We start from the raw sequence: 17500 nt of genomic DNA, 5'->3' as shown, positions 1-17500 counted from the left end.
GGTCTTTAAGCAAAGGTTTTCTGAGGCCTTTCCCAATCCATTGTGTGTGCAGAGTTTTCAAGGCAAAAGTTTACATGGTAAAGAAGGATGAAGAAAGAGGAGAGAGGAGGGTGTTCCTTGAAAGATTTACCAGTGGTTACATATGAGAATCATATCCAGACTTATTATTTGTATCGAGGAAGCACCTAGAAGCCCTAATTAGGGAGCAAGGCCCCCTAGCTCACTGTCATACACATAAAAAAGGGGAGTCCCTGCCCCTAAGTGTTCATCTAAGTACATAACGAGATACAACAGAGATGGGAGAAACATAAAGGAACAGTGAGATGAAGTGTCACTAACTTTTTTAATGTTTATTTTCCAATGCTAGTTTAGTTTCTCCTACCTTTTATTGTCAACCATATTTTGGATTGCTGAACACATGAAGACTGAATCGGGTTGCATTGTTTTACAATAGTTTTGCTTATACTTAAGGCCTAAGGAGTTTATTAATGCTTTACAATGTTTTAGTCACAAAGTTAGTTTAAAGTAGTAGTTTTAATGGATATAGTTAACTTTTTTTTTGAGAAATATAGAGCTTTTTTAACCAAAGGGAAATTCTCAAATCCTGAGAATGCATGTCTCACATGTAATACAGAGGTAAGTTTTTATATGCACATCCAATGATTGAACTCTCCTCTTCTAAAGATTAGATCTCTGAAAAGGGATCTAGTAATTAAGCAGGAGACAACTAAGAGCCTCTTCAAATGCTCCTTTCCCCAAGCATGTAGGAAAAGACCCTTCATCTATCCATCCTAATATGAATTTCCTAGAACCTCATTTCTTGATTTAGAGTTTGTCACACACTAAAGACCCAAAAACGAGCTGATCATTAAACTGCATGGTGCAATCTTCAATGTAGTCTTATAACCTTACCTGATAAGTGCCAAGTCACACCCCCACTAGCTAGAAAGCAAAAAGGACAAGTCCTGTAATGCTGAAATTTGATCCAAAGGGATTTAGCAAGCTGAGCATTTGCCATATTTAACATAATCAAAGTTCCTTCCGCATATTTCAGTGATGCTTTCCTGATCTTCTGATGTGATTAAAGTCTGATAGTGGGCTCTTCTTAAATCACCTATGCCGCATTTCCTAACCCTTGACCCTTTGTGTGTGAGTTTCACTTGCCAGCAAACACTTTAACACACCCGGGCAGACAGGGGGGAAAGTGATAAAACCAGGTGAATTTGGTTCTTCATCCCAAACTGTGCCGCAAATTTGCTCAGGGAACTCTGATACTGGGTTCCCTTCATAGTGCATTGGAAGTGTCCGCTTTTAGCAGAGTCAAATAAGATGCTTAACAAGCTACACGTCCTGTCATTTTAGCTTTGCCATTGTAGCCTTGTGGCTCAGCGCCAGAGATAGATACAACACCTCCAGCAGGATACAATGGCTGACTTTTTTTTTTTTTTTTTTTTAATGTTGAATGGATTTGTTTCTGTATTTGTTTTGTCCTGTAAGGTCAATTGAAACAGAACATGCAGTAAGTATAGCTGTGCAGGGAAATTCAGACTGATAGAAAAATGGCAAATGTGATTTCTTCAGTAAAGGGTGATTTCTTCTTTGCCTGGGGCAGTTTTTTTCACAAATGAAAAACAGTTCATCCTTCTTCCCTAAACCATAATGTTTATATTGCAGTGTAGGTGGAGCAGAAGGTCAGAAAGAGATGACAGCTTTCGGAGCCACTCCATATCTATGGTATTTCTAGGGAGCCCAGCACGATGATATCTGACTGCTGAATACAGTCACTAAGATTCATGTACAGTTCCCCATATAGATCCCATTCCACTTTTTTTAAAAAAGGAACTTCTCCTAACTCCCCTTCAAAATCCACACCTATAAGATCACCAGAGCTCATTGTTACAACCATAGTGGGACACTGGTAGGCAAGGAAGATTACCAAGCCATTGGTGTAAAAGTGGCAAAAAGTTGAAACACAACTTAGTTTAAAATAGGCAAAGAATGTTGGCCTTCAGATGACACCTGGATTTCAGCTCCTCCATGGCTCTCACTCCTCCTTCATTCCTGCTCACTTGTATAATTTTCCTTTTTTTTAATATTTTTCTCATATATTAAAGGAATTATAGTCTCCCCAGGACTCTGCATTCTCACTTCCCTTCAGGAGGCTGAGACTGACCCATTCTCAGTTCTGAAATTTCAGGTTATGTCTACACTGAGAAGTAAGCTTGGGTTTAGTGGGACTCAAGTCAGCTGACCCATGTTAGGGAACCCTGTGCATCTGCATTGTATTTAACCCTATTTTATGACTTTTCTATCCCATGCTTGAAAGTATTGGCGACCATACTGAAGTACACAGACCTGAGTCAAAGTAACTATATCCCAGAGTTCCTAGCACCCTCTTCCCCCCAAAATGTAGCCGCTGTAGCCGTAGGACAGTCGTGCATTGTGGGAGAACTTTACTGCCCACCCTGCATGTTACCAGGAAGCAGCTTGCTTTGCAGATTGCTTGATCGGTTCAGTCTCCATTGCAAACCCTGGAAGCTCTCTGATAGGGTACTTGCAGATTGGTGATCAGAAGAGAATGGGTTAATGCGGACCTGAGCCAGTGCTGTTTGCAAAGGGGGGTTGCTTCTGCTTTCAGTAGAGTGGATTACAGATTTTGGGATAGAGAGGACTAGCAAAATTGTCCCATGGAATGGTGGGATGCTTCCGGCTGACTCCCAGGACCCAAGTCTACACTGCAAAGCAGTAGGGCTCAGCCTCTGGGTCCTGGCTTACCTCGAGCTCAGACCCTCCAGCCTTGCAGAGTCCTGGGACCCTGGGTCCAAACTCAGGGTTAGCGCAGTTGCAATGTAGATGCAAGGGGTGGGGTAGGTTTGAGCCTGGGATTAAGCACAGGCTTACACTGCAGTGGAGACATACCCGGAGAGACCTCTCCCCTAACATTAGGTATTCTGGTTGTTGCCCTTCCACCTACATCTTACTTTTTCTAAGACATCCTGTGTGTAGCAAGCAAATAAACACCAAAGTGAGCTGTTGCAAACTGTTTCTCTGAGCTCTGCTTGCATGTTGTTTCACAGCAATTCACCTAGTCTTGCAGAGGTACATATGCAAGTTGATCATAATAGTGAAACTTCTGCTAAGTTGCATTATTTTTGTGAATAAACTATATGTAATACTTCTACAATGAAGGATGAAGTGACAAATGCCTTTTTTGCACAGCATTGGTTATGGTGTATTTATATGTAGGAGTCTGCAAAGTACAATGATCTGTTTAGAAACTGAAAAAGCTGGTTAAGAGGTTCACTTTATGTGTAAAAATGGTATGAAGTCAGGGAAAACCTAACGAATACCCTGATGTTGCAAAGACACACTTGCTTAACTGCTGACACTGTACATTAATCCCATTGGGTATGTATACGCTGCAATAAAACCTCTGCGATTGGCCTGGGTCAGCTGACTCAGGCTTGCGGGGCCTGGGCTGCAGGGCTATAAAATTGCAGTGTAGATCCCTGAGCTCAAAGACCTTCCCTACTCATGGGGTCCCAGAGCCTGGGCTCCAGCCCAAGCCCGGACATGTACTCTGAGATTTTATAGCCCGACAGCCTGAGCCACGCGAGTCTGAGTCAGCTGACCTGGGCCAGTCGTGAGTGTTTTATTGCAGTACAGACATACACAGTGAAATCAATGGGAGTTTGTTTTTGTTTGTTTACAAAAAAAATAAGAAAACACATATCTAAGTGTAACGTTGACAGACCCCAGTGAGTGGGATCGAACCGGAGAGCTCTGGAGTTCAGTGCTTGAGCCTCTACCACATGAGTTAAAAGCCAACTGGCTGTTAGCTAAGGCTGTAGAGCAGACTCATTTGATCTCTCTCTCTAAGTGGTCTTGGTGCTACTAGATGGGACAGAACACCACACCCAGAAGGTGTGTGGGTTACATAAGCATCAGAAGAACAATTCAGAGAAATGCCAGTGGCCCAAATTTTCCAAAGCGACTAGTGATTTTTGGGTGCCTCAGTTTTTGGGTGCTCAACTGGAGATACCTTAAAGGGCCCTGATTTTCCAAAAGTGCTGTCCTACCCATACTCTGAACATCAGGCCTATTTAAAGCATCTCCAAATGGGCACCCTACATAAATAGCAATTTTTGAAACTCCTGGATACTAACATTCTCATTTTAGAAGTCTATATTCTTTCCTACTTGCATGAGCATGACTCTTCTTGACCTCAATTGATGTGCATCAAAGGGGCAATTAAACCTTTAATGTCTGATTCTCATTTACACTAAGGTAATTTTACAGTGTTTTTGCAATCTTGTAGGGGCTTTAAAGCAAGATTTATACCCCCTTTAAGGCTCCTGTACACAATTAGGGCAATGTAAAGTGGCCCTAGTATAAGTGGAAAGCAGGCGCTATTATTTGCAAACTTCTAGCTTGCCCCTTCATCTATTTGAGATGCTGCACAGAGGCAACCTGGACCTTTCTAAGGTGTTACCAGAAGCAAGTGACAACAGTCTTCTTTACATATTACTCTCCCCTGGCTTTCTATTCAACTTTAAACCTCCTTACTCAGCAGTTATAGCATACCAGGACCTTTCTCAAAAGAAAGAAAAAGGCAGAGGACTTATTCCTTATGATATGCAACAAGAGAATAGAAAACTTATTTTGCAGTTTGTGAATAACAAGTATTGTAGGAAAGGTTTATTATTGTCATAATTCCTTTCAAGGAAAATTGGAGCACACGTATTTAGAGAGATTCTCCCCGCCCCTCACAAAAAGAGAAATTTCATTAGACATACTGGTCTCTTAATTGTTTTCATTGACGTCCCAGGGCTTTTTTGTTTAAAAAGAAGAAAACCTCTTGAGGAGACTCTTTTGTGAAAGAATTCTATTTCCCTTGCCACTTTCACAGGAGATGAAATTTATTTGTAAATTAAGTGACAAAATTCATGTGCCTATAGAATGTGCAAGCATTGTACGTACCATTTAGTTGCTACTCGTTAATCCGCTTCTTGTTGAGTTGAATTGCAAACTACAACTTGAAGGGAAACTTGAAGAGAGAAATCACCAAGCTTGGAGACGAAAACTCTGTCTCACAACTACACTTCATTTTTATATTTATCTCCTTTAGGATCAAGATATTCATTGGTATAATGAGGCTGGCCCATTGATTTTTTTATCTGTTGTTTTTTTTTAAACGTCATTACATTTTAGCTCCCTCTGCCTTTTTGTCATTGGGTTACATTTAAGCACAGCAAGATCAACTTTAAACCTCCTTACTCAACAGCTTTATTAGTTATAACATACCGTGACCTTTCTCGACATTCTTAAAGAAAAAGATACAGTGTAATGTCACTTTACTTTGCTTATTGTTCTTTGTTGAGATGAACAAAGCATTTTCTACAGTGGCTATAGCACATAATTATACAGCTTTCAATAGCGGTGTCTTGGCACATATCAAAGTTCAGAAGAGCCTTTAGAAAAAAAAAGATGTTTTGTGACAGCCTAGGGAGGGTCTCATCTTTCCTTCAGAAAATAGTTCAAGGCTCTTCTGTCAAGCTTCCCTACTTAGAGCTTTTTCTCCTCCTGCTTCATAAAGTTTAAAGGGGATTCAGTGGAGTTCTATGATCTATTTCCTTTGAAAGATTGTTCCTTTGCACAGAGAAGTCCTTTGACTTCAAGAGTTCACAGATTCATGTCTTTAGGTATCATATGTCTGACCTTATCAGTTACTCTATTTAATGTAGCAGAAAAAGTTTCAACTCTTTGTGTTTGTCTGTTTTGCCTCTGTGAAATGATTTGGTGAAAAGACCATCCTTTTTAACACACCACTGAGCGGCCGTTTCTGACTGTAACCTACCCTGTGGCTCTTCTAAAAAAAAAAAAAAAATTGTCCTTGTGTTTTGTGTATGGATGATTTCACAGTGAGAATAGAATTATACAAGGACAGCCACACATTAAAAAAAAAAAATCTTTTGCTCTTTTTTTCCTAAATGATCTATTGGCTATTTTGGTGGCTGCTACTCTGGTTCCCCAACAGGCACAACCATTTAACAAACACAGAGATAGCGGCTGGAGTGCTGGGCCAGCAGTAGGTTTTCCCTTGCTCCGACCTACCCCAAAGGCCTTCATAATTAATTGTCCTTCAGAGATGAGGAAAGTTCAGAGACAGCGTGTGTAGCGATGTCTATTGTCTGACATTCAGTTCTCCTTCCCTCAGCTCTTTTTCTTCATTCCACAAAGGGTTATCAATAGGAGCAGAGAGCAAGCTCTCTTCTAACAGCTGCTGGTGATGGTTGTATCTTTCTGTGGAACATATTGTATTCAGCCGTCTATGGATTAAATGGCTGAAAAAGTTCTAACAGTCTTTTCAAACTAGCATGTTTATTTCATCTAGATTACACAGCTATTTAGCTAATTAAAAACTTCTTCAGACCCTCTTATTTTTTCTTTGAATGGAAGATTAAAAAATTATCATCAAATAATTCCGGGGAAATTTTGGTCAATACCTGAAAAATTTTCTCTCCATATCAGCTTTGATCAATTTCCTCCTCCCCTGCCCAAAACAAGCATTGATTTTTGAGAGGGGAGAAGGATGTTTAATGGAATATCCATAAAAGAAAACATTGGTGTAAGTGCCAACAGAAACAAACACTTGTCCATTTAAAAAAAACAAAAAACCTATTACAATGCCACTAACTTCAAAGTGCAAAGAAGCTGGAGTTTTCTTAACAGATTATTAATATTGTTGCCCCTTCTGTGATTAAATTAGAATCCTCTGTGGCATAATTATTAAACTTCATATACAACAGAACAAAATTACATACATGCCTCTTTGTTTTCCCTAATGATATGCTAAACAAAGATATGGTGCAGTTAGCAGATATGCGAGAAGTACGGTCAAATTAAAGCTGTTTATTAACAATCGTTACGTTACTGTTCCAGTTAATAGGGTGAAGCCAAAAAAGACAAATACAATCATTCTTCTGCTGAACAGTTTAACTAGCAAATTAGGGAGGTTTTTAATTTACAAAAATAGTAGCGATGCTCTTCATAGACATAACTATATGAGTTAAAGAAGAATAACCTCATCAAAATATTTTCTGGGCTCCATGGCACTTTTTTCATGTTAAGGAGACCTACAGAGCAACCAAAATCAATTATTATACTGATTAAGTTGTGCAATGCAGTTTGCAACAGGTTTTCTGTATTTAAGAAGAAACTGCATATGAGGTACACACAGCTAATACAGTAATGCAAAAACGGTCATAAAAAATTAAAGTTATTCTTATGAATCTTTCATTAGAAGCGATGAAAAGGGACACTGGTGAAGCCAGTTCTTTGTTCTGAGCTACTCTGATAGGGGCTGATCCTGCAAACAGTCCTGCACTTTAGGAGCTTTACGCATATGAGAAGACCCTTAGCTCTTTGAGTAAAGCTACTCTTGTTGATAATTGTTTGCCAGATTGGGTCCTTAGATTGCTTCCCAGTGTTGTTTCACCTTCTCAAACAGATGTTTAAAAATTGACAAAAGTAACAAAAAAATTTGACAAAAAAACCACCCACACAACCAGACATCTGTACCAAGGCAAGCACCTGATGCAGAAAGAGCTGTTAGGTGTTTTAAGGCTACTTGAAGCTTTTCAGATTACTCCCCACTGCAATAACATGTTAAGTACTGAATTGCCCTTAGAACTATTTTATTCCTGATCAATAAAATAATAATCTTGTGTTTTAATGTGCAAAATATTGTGCTTTTGCTTTTCTAGCTTCGTTCATGGAGGGTGATGAACCAAAATATATACCTCTCCTTGTTTGAGTTTGTAACATTATTTTGGGGGAAAGCCAGAGATAGTTCCAGCTCTGTTTTTTACAATTATTTACTGATACCCCCTTCTTTTTGTCCTTTCCTTCTCTTCCTCCCCCCTCCCAAAATTGGCAAACTCTTCAGACTCCTACTGCCATTTCATTTTGCATTCAACAAGGGGTATGGGGAATTGAAACGTCAACTGGAGACTGAGAAAAGCTCCAATTTATAGTGCTTTAGCCTTGCACAATTCAAGATTTCTTTTGGTAGCTGCACACATTATACCCCACATCACTCAACTCTCTTGGGGTGGTGGCAGTAGTGAGGAACGGCTATTTCTTCCTCTGTGTGTACTACAGGCCTCTAAAGACTCTTATTTATTCTCTCCCATGTCACCTTGTGTACAGTCTGGTCTGTGACACTGATGGTGATTATGTCATTATTTTGCTCTGGGGGCTTTGGCACATCTGCAGAGCTGATGCACATCTTCTTTGTTACGCTGGCATACGTCCCATATCACAAATGCTTCATTAGCCTTACTGCCTGCCTCCTTGCCAGACAAGAATGCCCAAAACCAGGCTTCTTTTTTGCTCTGTTCTTTTGTGTCTATGATGAGCCTTTATTCATCTTCCTAGTTCTTCCCTGTTTTCCATTTTCCTAGGTGAAACTAAAGTCTATATATCCTCATTTCTCCCAGATCATCCTAGTTTGTAATCCCTTTCAGCCCAAACTGATCCCTCACAACCTTTATGACTTTTCATTCATCCCTGCAAATAAGTAGACTAGAAACATTTCAAACTCGCAGTTACGGGGAGGAACCAATTAATTGTGTGTTAGGTCTAGATGTACATTCCTACTATTGGTATCAGGTAATAGTTATGTCACACGATTTTTCTCCAGTCTTTTTTACATTACATGTTAACTATGTTTCATTCAAAACTTTTTGGAAAGTAGTGTTGAATTGTGAACAGGGAACGATTCTTGCAATCACTGTCTAACTGATGGAGGATTCCTAAATGCAAAGTGTGTTCTTACCACAGCTTCATATTAAAGAATTTCGCATGTTCTATACTTCATGATTATAAAAACCAAGGCAACCATTTTCTCCTCGAAACTTTATCGGAGCTGTTCTACACAAATCACATAACAGAGTGGATAGTGCTGCTTTTAAGCAGGTGGATTAGCTACTCCGTTATAACCATTCATTTTCCTGGGTTTAACTCACTCACATCATATTTAAACTTGGGGTGAGATCTTCAGCTGGTGTAAATTAGCTCCAAAAGTCAATGGAGCTACATTGATCCATGCCAGCTGAGAATCTGGCCTTATGTAATATTAGTGTCAACTCAGATGAAGTTTTCAGTTTTTAAACAAATATTAATTTATAGAACTCTTTTTTACAGTTTTAGAAGACTAAAAATTAAATATAGACCTAGCTTTGGAGGCTCTCGCTCTTTATCTGTAATGTATGTTAACACTCCCCTGCATACACACAGCGAGAGACTCACACAGCTAATACATTTTCACTGAGTTGCAAGCGGGTATACCTAGGGCCCTACCAAATTCACAGCCATGAAAAATGCGTCACAGACCGTGAAATCTGGTCTCCCCCATGAAATCTGGTCTCTTGTGTGCTTTTCCCATATACTATACAGATTTAACAGGGGAGACCAGTGTTTCTCAAGTTGGGGGTCCTGACCCAAAAGGGAGTTGCGGGGGGGTTGCAAGGTTATTTTAGAGAGTCACGGTATTGCCACCCTTACTTCTGCACTGCCTTCAGAGCTGGGTGGCTATTGGCCAGGTGCCCAGCTCTGAAGGCAGCGCCTCACCACGAGCAGCACAGAAGTAAGGGTGGCAATACCCTACCATGCCATCCTGTGCTGCCTTCAGAGCTGGGCAGCCGGAGAGCGGCGGCTGGTGGCCAGGCGCCCAGTTCTGAAGGCAGTCCCCCACCAGCAGCAGTGCAGAAGGAAGGGTGGCAATACCAGACCAGGCCATCCTTCCTTCTGCGCTGCTGCTGGCAGTGGCTCTGCCTTCAGAGCTGGGCTCCCGGCCAGCAGCCGCCACTCTCCAGCTGCCCAGCTCTGAAGGCAGCAGTGCAGAAGTCAAGGTAGCCATACTGCAACCCCCCCCTACAATAACCTTGCGAACCCTGCCCCCCCAGCTCCTTTTTGGGACAGGATCCCAACAATTACAACACCATGAAATTTCAGATTTAAATCGCTGAAATCACGAAATTTACAATCTTTAAAATCCTATGGCGGTGAAATTGACCAAAATCCATGAATTTGGTAGGGCCCTTGTTATAACTGTATGACTCCCTTTGACTTTAATGCATGCTCCTCCCCTGTAGGTCTTTGAACTGTTATCCCTAAGTGTGTCAAGTATTTAATGGCATCATCACTAGTTTGTGAAATGGCACTGTGGTGCATTTGGGAAATAGCAAAACTAATCATTCAGCGCAGCTAATTTCTATAACTTTTGAAAACCACGAGCGCGACTCTGCATCATCATAAACGACGTCAACACCTCCCTCTGACACATCTGCCCTCTGTGCCCCCTGCCCTGTTACAAAGCACATGCCAGGCATGATTGAGATGGTAAAGCAACAGCGTTGCAAGTTTATTGTGACTCCATTCTTATGTCATCATAGTATGAGATCATCATAGCACCATTATTTCAAGCAATATCCTGTATGGACACGATTCCCTCTAGTTATAGGTCCATGGGTCCCCGCCCATTATGAGGCCATGAGGAGGTGATTGCTGGGCAAAACCATTATCAATGATATCCATGAAAGGCCCGTACCATGTGCCAGTACAAGAAATAATAGAGCCTATAAAAATGAAGCCATAGTACGTTGATATAATATTAAAGCGGCAACATTTCCCTACAAGATTAAGAAAAACAACACTAAGGCTATCACCGCAGCTGGAGAATCAGGTATCTAGGTGCTTACGTGGGCCCCATCACTATAGTACCTGAGCACCTGCCAAGTGTTTAATAAGAGGAAGAACAATCTCTCTCTCTTCCTTGCCAGCTTGTACGAGGACTAGCTCAATTAGCATGTGTGTGTGAGAGAAAGAAAGGCACTATTGGAAGAGCTTACTGAGAGAAAGCGAAGTTAAACAGATAAGTTTTCCATTTCGTTCTGAACAGTGTGAGGTACACGGTCATTCTTAGCTCCTGGGGGAGTCCGTTCCCTTGGTGAGGACCAGCTTATTATAAAAGTTCCACCTCCTGAACTCATGAGCCTCCCCTAGGGGTGGATATTTAAAAGGTCCCAATGTAAACAGAGCTGTCATGATGGTCTCTCAGGTAGCTAAGGCCAGATCAGTGGAGGAGTTTGACCTTGAACTCAATTCTGTATTTAATAGGGAACCAGTGTACAGAGCAGAGGACCAGGGCAGTATGCGTTGCCAAGCAGACAGACTGCTGCATTGATCAGGACTTGCAGGAGAATGATGACTTAGACATGTGAATGGATTTAAAGCAGCAGGTCACAACTTTATTAACTTTAATATTAAATGAGAGGCTTTTAACTAGCAGGCATCAGTTGGGCCTTGGTGGGGAGGCATTGAGTGGCCTCAGGCCATGGAACCAAGCAATATGGGCTGCTTGTCTTAGCCAAACCCCTGCTATTCAGTTCCCTTTTCAGCCCAATGCAGAATCCCATCGCCTTCCTCCTGCAAGGAGCAATGAGGGGACAGATGAGGGGAAGCTCAGTCTGTGAAGACTTCAGACCTCCTCTCGCCTCACAGATTCACCAATCCCTGGGCCATGTGCTTGCATTTACCTGAGGAGCTGTCTCCTTAAAGCTTCTTATCTGCATTGGGCACCAGCCACAAGTTGCAATAACATTTATTACTCCCAGCCTCTTTTATTTATTTATTTTGAAGTGTTGCCTCCCTTGTCTTTATCCCCCTACCAGCTCTCCAGGGTGCTGTGAGGAAGGTAGAAAAAGCCACCAATACCCTTCCAGTCTTGCCCAGCAAGAAAATATTCCTTTCTGACCCCAAATATCTTAGACCTACAGCAAGCCCTGGAAACCCAGCTTGGACAACTGCACCACCTACAGGGCAGAGTGGCTGGGGCAGCTTTCCGCAGCAAGCCTGGCTGCTGGGTGCCCAGGAATGCTTGAACACATGGGTTCACTGGAGCCAATCAGCTTCCTCCCCTTCTCCCCCCTTCATCCCCCGTTCCCAACTGTTCAATGGTGTCATGGGGAGGTGAAGCTCTGCTTCACTCCCCCTACCCAGGCATGGCCCCCACCCGTATTCTGAGCAAGGACACAGGCACATTTTCCTTCCACTCCAGACATTCCCCTGCCCAGCTGATTACAGACCACCTGCCCCCAAACCCCACATACTAAGACCAAAAAGGGCCATTTCAGGGCCTGGGATTTAATTCCTAGATAGACCAAAGGAAAAATAGATTACAAATATTTTCTCATTTTTCTGGGCAGAACTGCCAGGAGTGCCTATATTAGGGTTTTATGCCATGTAATATGTACTCTGTAAATGGAGGGATATAAACATTTGATGTGTTACTGCAGTGTTAAAGATCCATCCACTAAGCCAAATACTGGCCAGCGTAGTTACAGTAGGGTACCCACACTACAAAGAGGTGTACCTATTACACATGCTGCAAAAGCACTTTCAACTGTGCACTCTGATTTTATCCACCAGCTCCCGCAGCAGAATTCCCCTGTGCATGGTAATAGATCTGTGCAGGGGCCTGTTATTGGCGAAAGAGGCACATGTTCTTCTGCATCCAGGCCCTGTCACCTGCCCTCTCTGTCCCAGCACAAAACACTCCTGTGTTGCTACTGTCCCAGAAAACCTGTGAGCGGCCTATTTGCAGCTACTGCAAGGGAGCCTGAATTGAGTGTTCAGCCTCAACCTCATATTCACTCTTCTGGGCACAGGTGTCCAGTACCTGTCAGAAGTTGGCAGCATGGTATATAACATTGCCCAGCATTGTAGGCGATCCCGCTGAAAGCAGATCATGTTTAGTCACAATGGGGCTGAGCTAAAGGGGCAGTAAGTCAGAACAGTCGTGGATTTATTGGTTTTATTTCTCATTCAAGGGGAGGTTAACGCAGCTTTGTGCGTGTAAAAGTAACCACGCATATACTTTTTCCTTTTACTCCCCAACATATATTAAGCCCCAAAACATCTTAAACTATAGGAATTCATTAGTGATTTTTCCTTACTATTACAGTGCTATTAATGATGCAGTAGGTAAAGAGCTATCCATTGTAAATCCCTATACTCGCATACTTCTAACTCATCAGGAAAACCAATGAAAAATTCTCCAGAATGCAACTTGATAGCCTGGAAGTAAAATGTTTTAGAGATGTTGGTCAGGAGGAGCAGGGAGAGGGAAGGAATTTGCATATTTTAAGAGGTGAGAGATCAAAATCATTGTAATTTAAGATCCTCTTTTGTCTGTTTGAAACTTCAGTATTTTTTTATGTTTAAAATGTTTGCACCACACCATGGCATGACTGCATTTCAGTGGGGGTGGGTAAAGTATTCCTCTGTCTCATGAGTTCTCAACTGGGGGAGAAGATTCCCAGGGTGGGGGTCGGAAATAGATGTCAGGGGGTCAGGACTACCCTGCCTTTCCCATATTGCTAAATGGGAATCGGGTCCCAAATAGATCCGTTCTAGATGGAAGGGATGTTGCATTATAGAATAGCTGCTCTATCCATCCATCCATGGCACGTGAAATGTACATATCAGTTTCGTATCCGTGTGCTATGTATTGTATCCCTATGTGGAGTCTGTAAAGTACTTTGGACTCCTATGTGAAAAAGCTTCATTTAAATGTAAGTGATTAAATCTAGTGTATTCCACAGTCTCCATTTTCACTGCACCACCACTTTGGCTTCTCTGATGTTATCAGACATCTCAGCACTCCCTCTGTCCCTTCCCTTCCTTGTGAGAGCAAGGCTTTCTTTCCCCTGCTATGAGCTGTGGTGGAGGCCTCAGGATTACTAATAGCATCGTGGTCCAGGTTTAATGCCGCAACACCTTTGCATGGGAGTGGGGGAGGGGTTTGAGCCTCACTTCAGCCAGGCATTTTAAAATGATTTTAGGGCTGTGCGTTCAAGGGTTTGCTCAGGTTTGTGTTTTATTGATAGTTTGTTAGGAAGGAATACAAATGCAGCAGTAAGCAACAAAATTTAAAAAACAAACAAACCCTGAGTCTCCATAATTTTTCTTTTTCAAACCCTTACAAACTTGGAGCTAGAGCTTTGCTTCTCTGTAATAGCAGCTGGGGCACTAATCACTAGCGTCAGCATTCCAGCATTAATTCTGCCCCTTCAACACCACTACACCACAGGAGCCCCTGTGATGCTGGCATGAGGGTCACGGTGCTGGGGGGGGTGACCACATTGAAATCACGGCGATATTTGCCCCAAATGAGTCTCCCAGCTGGAGAGGAACACAGTGCCCACAAATGTGGAGTGTTTCTAGATCGCTGTGGCTGTTTCCCACCACTAGCTAGGTGCCCTCAGTGCTAGAAGGAAGCATACACTGGGATTCTAGTCCAGGGATTCTCAAACTTCATTGCATCGTGACCCCCTTCTGACAACAAACATTACTACACGACCCTGGGGGGGACGGGGACTGAAGCCTGAGCCCACCCACGCCCTGCTGCCCAAGGTGGAGGTACCAAAGCCCAAGCCCCACTGCCCCTGGTCACGGGAGGGAAGCCTAAGGGCTTCAGCCCCAGCCAGGGGGCCTGTAACCTGAGCTCTGCCTCCCAAGGCTGAAACCCAAGGGTTTCAGCTTCAGCCCCAGGCAATGCGGCTCTGGGCCCCAGCAAGTCTAAGCCAGCCTTGGCAACCCCATTAAAACAGGGTCACCACCCACTTTGGGGTCCCGACCCACAGTTTGAGAACCCCTGTTCTAGTCCCTTTTCACATCTCGATAAGCGAATGAATTATTACCATTGCTGATCTACAGAAACACTTACACTGAAAGTCCTGCAGGCGCAAATTTGAGTGAGACTCAAAGACTGAAGGCAATGCTAGTGTGGATTCCAGACTGCCATGAGGTACCCCGTGCCGCCTCCAGTGAAGAAGTGACTGAGATTAGTGCCGAGCTCCACCCTTATCTGAGAAAAGGAGACGACTGGGGGAAATGATGTGCCCAATAATTTAAGTATTATTCATTTGTATTTTTAAAATAAAAATGCCCTTTCCAAATATCTCCCGCTCCTCATAAATGATAATGGAATCAACATTAGCCTTTCCATGGCCTGAGCCAACCTGTTTTTTTCCTAAGAGGGGTCCAGAATGTTCAGCCAATTGAGTGATCTAATTAGCTGAAAATTGTTAATTTCCTTTACCTTATAAAGCACCTAATGCAGAAACTGTTAAATAATGTTAAGTGTCAGACTTAAACTGAGAACACTGGGCCATATGCTGCCCCAGCTTGCACGCCAAAAAGTGTAGCAACTTACTCCAAAACCTGCCTCCAAATTCTCTGTGTAAGCCAATGCCTCCTGCTTGGTATGCTGCCACACCAACTCACAGCACAAAGATGGGCCCACGCAGCCGTTCTACTTCCTCCAGAAAAGAGGGTGGTGGTTTGAAAAATGTAGGAGGAGTCGGGGCAAAGGCAATGCACTCCACCAGCTACTCTGGAAAAACAAGAAAACCGATAGCAAAGGAGCACTGCTTTGAGCAGCATTCACCTGGTAGTGACAGAAATCTACACTTTACAGCTACAAACTGTACGAGGCCAGTTCTTGTTCCCTGCACTGCAGAGGGCGTGCTCTGTGGATAGATCTGCCCCAGTCCATTCAGAAAGGTAGGGTCTGCCTCCATGGCACCATGCAGCTTGTCCTATTAGGGGTCCCTCTGCAGCCCCAGGGAACCACAAATAGGGAGGGGCTGGTGAAGGTAGCTACAATCTCCCCTCCATCCTGCCTAAAAATTCATGCAACCTAAGGCAGCATTAACTTTTGGTTGACCCCCATCTTTGCAGTGGCTCTGGAGTATTCCAGATAGAGCTGCAGGCGAGTGGATTGGAAAGGAGTAGGGAGTCCGAAACTCAGCATGGAGGAGACAGTGGAAACACAGGATTTGGCTGCCAAACCTGCCGCCTGGCACTGTTGTTGGGGGCAGTGGAATGGAGGAAATGTGGCCAAATGCTGCAGCAAGGGGAGCCTCATCGTTTTCACTCAGCACCTTCTTCCTCAGGAGCTTGAGGAGTCCGGTTATTTTATATTTGTATTGTGGGGCCCATTGTGCTAGGTGCTGTACACACACCTATAAGAAAGACAAAACAATCAGTCATACAACCCATTCCAGTCCCAAAGAGCAGAGAGTGTGAGAATGCAATGAGAGAGAATAGGTGGGCAAACCAGACAAGTGTGGGCATATAGTACAAGCAACTCAAGCCTCTTTGTTTGCTATAACAAGCAGCGGCGGCGGCAGCCCAGTAAGATCCGGTCCAAGAATCTCACTGGATGCATAAGCACATAGGGGTGCCATCTGCAAAGGGTGGGACGTGCGGGCTTTATCTCTGACTGCCAGGGGCTTGGAAGAATTGGTTGGCCATTTCCACACTCGGTGGCAGATTCAGCCACGTGAGTAGCAGCCATGTCGTACGTGATGGGTGGGGAGTCACATTTAAAAAGCTGTTTCCTTTGGAACTGTGCACACCCAGAGTACTCCCTCGACGGCAGACTCTTAATCCTGGAGAGGGTCTAATAGATACCGTTTACACCTTCTCTTTGGGTTAAGAAGCTCCCTGTGGAGCCCCTCACTGCTGCCACTGTATAGATCATCCAACTTGAGACGTTAGCCAGCTTCCCGCTCACCTCCTCTAACCTGTTTACCTCCCATTAGCGTGGCCTTGGGGGGATGCAGCTCTGCAACGTGAGCAGCTTTCACCAGCTGAAGACCTCTGATCCCAAGTCCACTAGAGATTTTGGCTTTTCTATTTGGCAAAACGACTTGTTGCTCACCAGGTCGGCATGAATAAAGATATTTTTTAAATCCGTAAAGTCCTGCTACTGAAAAAAAAACAACCCACTGCTGTCTTTCTGGATAATTTAACCTCTCCCTGGCAGGCTGACATCTTGAGTGGTCTGTGCTGCACTTATTTATTTCTGCTCATAATTAGACTTTAAAGAAACAACCCCCCACACACACACCAAGAATTCTACTTTATATAAAATTTGAAAGCAAAATCAATCCTGACCCAATCTTATCATTTTTAAAGTATGTTTATCCAGCTTTGTAGTAGGAACAAGCAGGCTGTTGAAGGCCACATAGTTTTCAAACCTTGGTTGCAACACGTTACCCCATTTTGAAACCGTCTTTATCTACCCGAGAAAACTAAAATCTGTTTGACAGAGTAGCACTCCAGCCAGTTTATCTTGCAATATGCCTTTAGCTCACAGAGCCTATTGATTTCCTTAAATTAATGTTTACAGAATGCTACTGAATTTCACTCAACAGGACATTGTTCTTTTGAAGCTTTGTAAAATATGATACAGAGTGTTATTGCCATTTGTTCCATTGCTAAGACTGATGAAACATTTATTTTTTTAAGTGTGGCCTTGAACTATAGCTGTTTCCTACAAGTGTGTTTACTCTTGGAACATTAGTAATATGACACACTTCCAGACACTGGCACAATACTTTGGTCAGACCACAGGCAAAATCTTTAG

At 43.0% G+C, this 17500-nt stretch overlaps 1 protein-coding gene and 1 long non-coding RNA gene across 11 annotated transcripts in view; one reads left to right on the top strand and one right to left on the bottom strand.

The window, feature by feature from the left end:
• The window catches only part of LOC125634947 (uncharacterized), a 193325-nt gene that overhangs the window by 79567 nt on the left and 96258 nt on the right, over window positions 1-17500 (bottom strand). The gene's annotated exons all lie outside the window — the stretch shown is intronic.
• The window catches only part of PROX1 (prospero homeobox 1), a 56802-nt gene that overhangs the window by 27031 nt on the left and 12271 nt on the right, over window positions 1-17500 (top strand). The gene's annotated exons all lie outside the window — the stretch shown is intronic.

The sequence above is a fragment of the Caretta caretta genome, chromosome 3 (assembly GCF_965140235.1).
Source record: "Caretta caretta isolate rCarCar2 chromosome 3, rCarCar1.hap1, whole genome shotgun sequence".
NCBI classification, from domain to species: Eukaryota; Metazoa; Chordata; order Testudines; family Cheloniidae; genus Caretta; species Caretta caretta.
The sequence above is the reverse complement of the archived record's forward strand: the minus strand, read 5'-3'. Positions and strand labels throughout refer to the sequence as shown.